General features: G+C 32.8%; 1 pseudogene; it reads right to left on the reverse strand.

Moving 5' to 3' along the window:
* Positions 1-2780: 2780 nt before the first annotated feature.
* On the reverse strand, positions 2781-2880 carry LOC122099936 (annotated as a pseudogene).
* Positions 2881-8074: the final 5194 nt, after the last annotated feature.

Raw genomic sequence — 8074 nt, forward strand, 5'->3', positions numbered from 1 at the left:
TTCAAACCACAATCCTCAGATTTCATCTTTCTGATTAGCTAGGATAAACACATGAGCCACCAGTGTGGCTTCTAGTTTTTCCTCTATAGCTATCTAATGCACATACTTAGATAGTAATTTAAAACTTAGAGTATTGAAGCAAGTTGTACAGTGATGATATTGTCCTGTCAGAAATTTTAGCTAGTAAATTTCTTCTTAAAACCATAAACAAAAATACCATGATATAATATAAGAGAACTCAGAATTGAACATATGACTTTTAAGAGCTTTCTAGTAGATCCATTGTTTGTTACCCAATATTAGAAAAAAAACTGTATAATGCAGTAGCAAAATAGAAGTCTTTTGTAGGAATACTTAATTACCTTGTTTTTAAAGACACTTGTTTTCATCTAAAAAGTTAGGCCTGTCTATTGTCTTCATGTGATTTTGATGATTGAAGGTGCTTAATGAGAAGTCAAAGTGTATTGTTAATCCTTTGCTATCAATTAAATCTCATCTTTTTTCTTGGAACATATAATGATTAAAGCAATAGTTCAGGGATTAATCCTTGATACCATTTTCCACAAAGTTTTGTCCCAGATACAATCGGCCTGCCTTCTCTAGCTGCTTTCCTAGGCTGGGCCTAATCCTTCATTCTACAGGAAAAGTGTGATTCAACTGATTTCAGGCCGATCTTTTACTAGAATTATCAGGGATTTAGATTCTTCTCTGTAATTTGGTCAAAGCTATGTCTCTTTATGAAGGCTATTAAAATGTATGTACTGATTTCAATAAATACATAAATTCTATTTCCATCTCTTTTAAAAAATAAAATTGCTTGCTCTATAAATTGATGAGAGGCATGGATTTTGTGGCTAGCTAGGTCATCACACATCTGTCTCTCTCTTCCTCTCTCCCTTTCATGGTTCTCATAAATAATATGACTGCTCCATAATTATCCTAATTTATTTTGCTTTTATATTTTTGGTTGCATCATTTCACTTTCTGTTCTGCCATTTCCCAAATCATTTACATAGAAGGCACTATTTCATATTTTCTCATTCCTAGAATAAGCTGCACATGAAGACACCACTGGTTCTCATTTTCAGTCTGTACCTTTGAATATGGAGGAAAACTTTTCCTCTGCTCTCTATCAATTCCCTACTCTCCAGTTAGAATAATTTCGAATAGTAAAATTGGAAAAAGAGAAAAAAAATCATGGTGAAATAAAAGATGTAGAAAATTCACTGGATTTTTCTGACCAGTTCAAACAACGTGAACTATTGGGGAACACATGTGCACTTCATTCAAAATGGTACTTAATGTCTCTGGTTAGGCAATTCTGATGAAGACAATGAAAAAGTGAGGAATGGTATCATTTGAAAAAAAATGGAGAAGTATTCAAGCAAATATTTGTTTGGGCTGCTGAAAATAATCAGCTTACTACAGCGCAGAGACTACTTTCCAAAAAGGCCACTCATGTGAATACTAGGGATGAAGATGAGTATACCTCTCTTCATCGGGAAGCCTACAATGGACACTTAGAAATCGTCCATGAGTTGGTGGCTCAAGGCAGATATTCATGCAATTACTGTGAATGGCTGGACACCCCTGCACAATGCTTATATGTGGAATAATACCAGAGTGGCTTCTTTCTTAGTTCATCATGATGCAGCTACCAATGCCCAAACTAAAGTCCTCTTGACCCTCTTGCATTTTGCTGCTTGGAATAGAAATAGCAGATGTGCTGGATCTCCTTCTATTGAAGCATTATATCAAAGCCGGTCTAAAGAACCACTTGGAAGAAACTGCATTTAATATTGCCAAAAAGGTTAATATGTATAACTACCTCTTTGAAGTTGTGGAAGGCTGTAAAAATTGTTCTCCAAAGTCATAATGGTTTGGTTAAGTTTCTTAAATTTCAAAAATGCCAATCCACCTTTGTGTTTGTACAAAATATTTTCACAATACAGAGCAACGGCAATATCTTACTTTAAAAATTCATGGATTCCATGGTATCCTTCAAGTGAATTGCCTGACTTTGATGTCAAAATGCATTCAAGAGTTGTTTGTATACATCTATAATGATTTCTGCAGGGTTTGTGATTTTTTAAATCAGAAATCATTTTAAATTATCTGTTGAAATGAGTAGTACAGAAACTAAAAATATTTCTGGTGCTTGTATGAAAAAATTATTTTTTAAAATAATCTGTATTTTGTTTGTATAATGTCCATAATCTATTTAATTCTCCCCTAGATGTAATACTTTGAATTCTACATTGTTTATTATATATATAGGTTCATTAATAAATGTGTTATTTCAGATAGCATTCCATATAGAAACAGTTTAAGATTCCTTTTTTTCCTAGGTCCTTATAGTATTTTATTTCTTTGGGATAAAATGACAATGTTATCTAATTTCAGAAGTTTTGTAAAGATTATGCTATGTAAAGGCCTTTCTAAGGTCAGGATTTAATGCACTGATGTCAAACTAATTTTCAGTTCAATGAATTACATGTATTGTTACATTTGTATTTTTTAATTTATTTTATTGTGAAAATACTGTACAGAGGGGTTACAATTCCATGGACAAGATAATAAGTACATTTCTTATCAAGCACTGCAGCCTCTTCCTTTGTTTACCCTTCCCATCCATTCCCATCCTTCCCCCGCCCCCCACTCAATCCTCGCTGCTCCTCCGCCCCACACCCAAGTTGTCAAGTTCATTTTTCGACATAACGACTTGTATTTTTGTAATCAATTTTTAATAACTGTTTTTCATTTCTTGCATCTGAAGAATGAAAAATATGGAATACTTCACAAATTTTCATATCATCCTTGTGCAAGTGCCATGATAATTTCTATAATGTTGTAATTTGGGTAAACGTGCTGCTGAAGCATGTAGTATCCTGTAAATTTAAGTAGTTAATGATGTAATCTTTATACAGGCATATATCCTTGGTTGACTGTTTGTAACTAGGAAACCTAATTGTTCCTAAAAATGCTATTGATCTTACTTCTCTAAAATTCTGTGTATATTGGAAAAACCTTATATTGTTTGGTGGATTGCTCACATTTGCAATTTTTTTGTCAATGACTATTTTAAGTCTTTTTCATCTTAAATTTGATCATACTTTGAAGGCTTTATAGATAGGTCCAAAGGTGATGGCTTTTCAAGTACTTATTTATAAACTCAGTTAGCTTTGTGCAGCTAATGGATTCAATGTAAGCCTTAGAGCTACTTCTAAACTTCTGCAGCTTAAAAATTCATAAATGAGATCTTACTGGCACAAATGTCTACCTGACCCTTTACTCTTCTTCCATGTAGCAACAGACCAACCAGAATATCTTACCCTGACAGCATAGATTTTCTTATTGGAACAAAACTAATCTTAGATAAAAGGGATCATAGAGAGATAAACAGTTAAGACAGAATCATTTAGACTAGAAGGTATTTTATCAAAATATAATTGTTTTTTATACCTAACATTTCAAAAGTAGCTAAAGCCAAGAAGGTGAAAAAATTTTTCACATGCATGATTACCTAATGTCCTGGCCAGTCCACCATCTAACTAGGCACGAATTTACACTACTGCCTTTCTTTCACCAAATATTTTTATAGTTACAAGAGAAGTCTATATCTTTCTCCCCGATAATAGGCCTTAAATTAGTAATGTTTTAATCACAGTGTTTCCTCTTGTCTCTAGGCTGTAAATCTACAAATGGTAAAGCTTTAGGTCCAATTCTACCAAACACTGAGGTAGAAATAATGGAATAATACTTTAAAACACAGTTGCCTTTGATACCCTAACCACAGCAGAACATTGCAAAACATGTGCCTTTTTCTTATATTATATATAGTTATATATTTTATATTTATACGTGCTGATATTTTATTTCACACAGTGAAATGTACTAGAATTAATTGATAATTTGACAAATAAATAGATATTTATTACAATAAATAGATTGGAATATAAATAATAAGATTTAGAATGTACATTAGAATATAAAAAGTATCAAAGCAATGTCTTCGGTATAAACTTGTGATATAGTCTAAGTGTTCTTGATCTTCTGAATTCACACTGTAAAAAAAAATTGTTGTTTTCCTCTAATCTATAAAGGATTTTACTCTGGTGCTCTGTTTAATGTTTTAACTCACTATTTCAAAAATGTTTTCTCCATATTTCTGAAGCATTCCTACTGATTATACCCAAATTTTGCTGATATGATATCTAAAAGGTATCATTCTTCCGCAGGACCCATGGGTCCTAGGATCCCAGGTCCCAGTTATCCGCTTCATCAGATAACAAGAGCAAGATTTCTCATGAAACATGCCAAAAGAAAGTAATTGAAAATCCATCTCAATTCCTTATGACACTGGAATTAGCAGTAAGCAATTGTGAAATGCAATGCAACTTAAAATGAAAGATGAAATCACAAAATCTGAGAGAAAGTACAGTAATTCAAACTTTCAGTTTACAAATGACCAGCCCATATGAGTGACCAGGATCACAAATGTCACAAAATTATTTTTAATACCCCTCTTATAATGATTACTGAAAGATTTCAGTCCAGAATAAGTAGTACAAAAAAACAGTTCCTAGAACGATAGATCCATAATAGGTCTACCAAGGCTAGGTAAACTTGACTTACAGGTCAAATATAATTCACAAACACATTAATTGAGAAGATCTTTAATGCTTCAAAATACTGGTACTTCAGTAAAACTTGGTTCTGTAGAATAATAATGCTATCATTCTCAAACCAATGATAACCTACATTTAATCTCCTGAAATCAGATTCCTTTTCAAATAATCTTTTAAAAATCACATTCACCAAAATACCATTTTACAAGTAGATGATAGTGACATTACAAATTTTTCAACTTTAGAGTGCAAGTTAAAATTGAGTTGATTTATTTACCCAGCACTAACGCCAAACAGGTTCAAGCATTCATTAAAGTGTAGAAATCGTACCACCCACCATTTGTGTTGTTCAGTAGATGCCTTCCAGAAATGTGTCAAATAGAACAACCTCCCATAATTCAAACCCAAACACTAGCTAATAAAGTAAGTTTCATCACTTAATAAGGTAAATTTTAAAAAGTCAAAAATAGTTGCCTTATCATATGTTGTTTTATGTTTTCCCTATCTGTCTAACATAGTAAGAAATATGACTTAAAGACATGAATATGGGTACTCATCAGAGATGTGACAAACATAAAATCTGTCTTCTATTTCTACCATATTCCTGTATAGTAGTAAATCGTAGTCTTCTTCTTTTTTCCAAAACGTATAGGTATAGAAAATATGATCACATGTATAATAAAATAATCACAAACTTTTTACAAAGCCATTTATAAAATTTGTTAGTTAATTATATATTCTAAGCCATTTTTAAACTTTCTTGTTGACTAAAGATTAATCTTCCAAATGGATGAGAATAAAATCATGTCTAGGTGCTTCACATCTCCAGTCTTGCAAATTGTTATTGCAGGTGAATGAATTATGGAAATATAAGCTGACATCAGTTCAAGTATATGCAGGATTGAAACTCCATGGAATGTATATAAACCTTTCAAAGTATTAACAGTGTAACAGAATGACTTTCAGGAAGTTGAAACCAGAGAGGAATAATAGTAAAGACATAGAATGAATGAAAAATGGAACAAGGGGCAAGTACAGCTAGAATACTCAATGTACACATGTGATAAAGGAAGTGGTAAATCTGAAATAAATCTTGGAGAAGGGGTTGGTTGAGAATGATAGAAGGAGTCACTCTGATCCAGGAGCTTTGGACAATTAGATGAGCATATTTATTGTAATTCACTTGCACAACCTTTTGAAATTAAATTAAAAAACACAACAAAAAAGCACACAAAATCACAAACAAACAGCAATCTCTAGAGATGATGAATATGACCTCTCAAAATTTTAAATAGTTAATGAATGGTAGTCTTGGGAAAAGCAAACAACGCTGTTCAAAGAGGGCAGTTTGGGGTAGCAGAGAATTTTGAACAGATTTAAATAGATTGTCTAAGGTTATGAATCACCTACATCTGCTGCAAATATTTTCTTCTGTGAATTCTCTTTGTCTGCAATGGATACTCCAGTCCTCAGCCACACTTGATAGCTTGTGAAGATAGAATGGAAGAAACAAGATCAAGAACCCATTACTCCACTGGAGACAGAAGAGTCCTTTATGTATTCTCTCCTCTCTCCTCACTACTCTTTCTTCATACTTTTAAGTCAAGGGATTTTGAATTATATCTTTCATTCTTTGTTCTGGCAAAGTAATTAGACAAACTAATTTACTAAATATTATTTGCCTTTTTTTCTGCCATGCTCTTTATTGTCCAAGAGAGCCTATTAAACTTCACCCCTGCATTTGGTTGCCATGAAAACCCAATGTCTATGTTAATGAGGACAAACTCTAATGTAAAACTTTGTCTCCAAAAAACCGTTCCAAGAAGCTGTCATCACAGATATTTGGCTATATTTTTTTTCTTTTACCTTGAAAGTCTTCTTGTCTCTAAAGTGCCACAAAAATAAGTACTCCACTACTTTTTGGTTCAATCACTTCTAACCTCAAAGGTATATTTTGCTAACAAGATACTTAGAGGAAACCCAAGTATACTCCACTTTTATGTTCTCTCTTAAGACTCTCCTTAGATACCATATCATGATCAGTGAAGTTATTCTTTGCAAAATTATTTCAATAGATTATTTTTTTCTTGGTCTTGCATTTGCTCAGCAAGATGTACGGAAAAGAATAGAGTTAAATGATTCATACCTTGGGTGACAGTGTCTGTTACAAAGGACAATGCTTCTATGTCCTCATTCTATATCCTCCTCTTAGCTCTTGCCTGATTTCCAATTAAGCACAGCTTCATGGCTTCAAGTCCAGTGAAGCTGAAAGACTATAAGATCTCCTCCCCAAACCGCCCCGCTACACCTTCATGGCTTATCTTTTAAACCTCTTTTAAGTTGCCTCATTTGGACGTAGAATTTATTTTCCTGTCTTCATTCAATCTGTTCTGTATTGTAGTGAGCCAAATAGGCTCTGTAAAATCACTTTAGGTAGCAAAATTATTAAGACAATCTATATCAAAAATTTTGGCCTCCCTCCACTGCTGAAGTCAATGCTTAGATAGGGCTTCTAAGAACATTGTTTTCTTGCCCTTTCAATTTTCTCAATTCTTTTATGATCCCAAACTTTTTGGCATATGTAATAAGAGAAGTCTTCACTACCTCATGTTAATAAGGATATTATTTTTTGTGAGCTACTTCGAAATGTGTAATCATTGGAGTATCCAATCAGATTTTTTTCTGTTTCAGTGCTTCACGTGCAAAGACATTGTGGAAAGTGTTACAAACAGAAAAGTGTGAACCCAATACCTTCTTTCATTTTGGAGGGCAATTTCTCCCTAAATATTTTGACCCAAATTATCTTTTTCAAAGAATAATTTGTTAATTAAAGGTCAATTAACAAATTTTGATGTCTTAGTTTTTTTTTAAGAAATTTGAATTTCACACAGTGAGAGTATATTTCCTGGGTAAGGACAATTCTCAAGGGAACCTACAGGATTTACAGTAAGGTTTCTGAAGTTTGTATGTTTAGTGTGACAATGAGCTATCTTTACCCACATTGCTCCCTCTCAACTAATTCTCCATAGCATTCTTTGCATGAAAGTCTATTTTGCCCAGGCAATTTTCTTAATAGTCTAAGTTGTTAAAAAGTTTGAACAATTAAATTATACCTGTCATAATTTTTAAACTCTTTTGAAATTCCTTTATAAGAATCACGTTTTCCCAATCCTAATTCAACCTTTACCATCAAAAACAGTAATATGTTGTTTATATGATAAAGTGTCCATTCAGTTATTATTTGCCAGTGGCTTTATATGTATATATGAACATAGAAGCTGATGCTGAGCAAAATGAACTCCAAGATATGGAAACAGAGATTTTTTTTTGCAGTTGTTTTTAATGTACTATGTGATTTCTATTTTCTTTGGGTTTTTTCCCCTAAGGTTTGTCCCCGACTGTATTTGATTTTGGTACCCTGTGTATTGTGTATACATTTACTTGAT

This window comes from Dipodomys spectabilis, unplaced genomic scaffold, assembly GCF_019054845.1.
Source record: "Dipodomys spectabilis isolate Male_0828 unplaced genomic scaffold, ASM1905484v1 ptg000547l, whole genome shotgun sequence".
NCBI lineage: Eukaryota > Metazoa > Chordata > Mammalia > Rodentia > Heteromyidae > Dipodomys > Dipodomys spectabilis.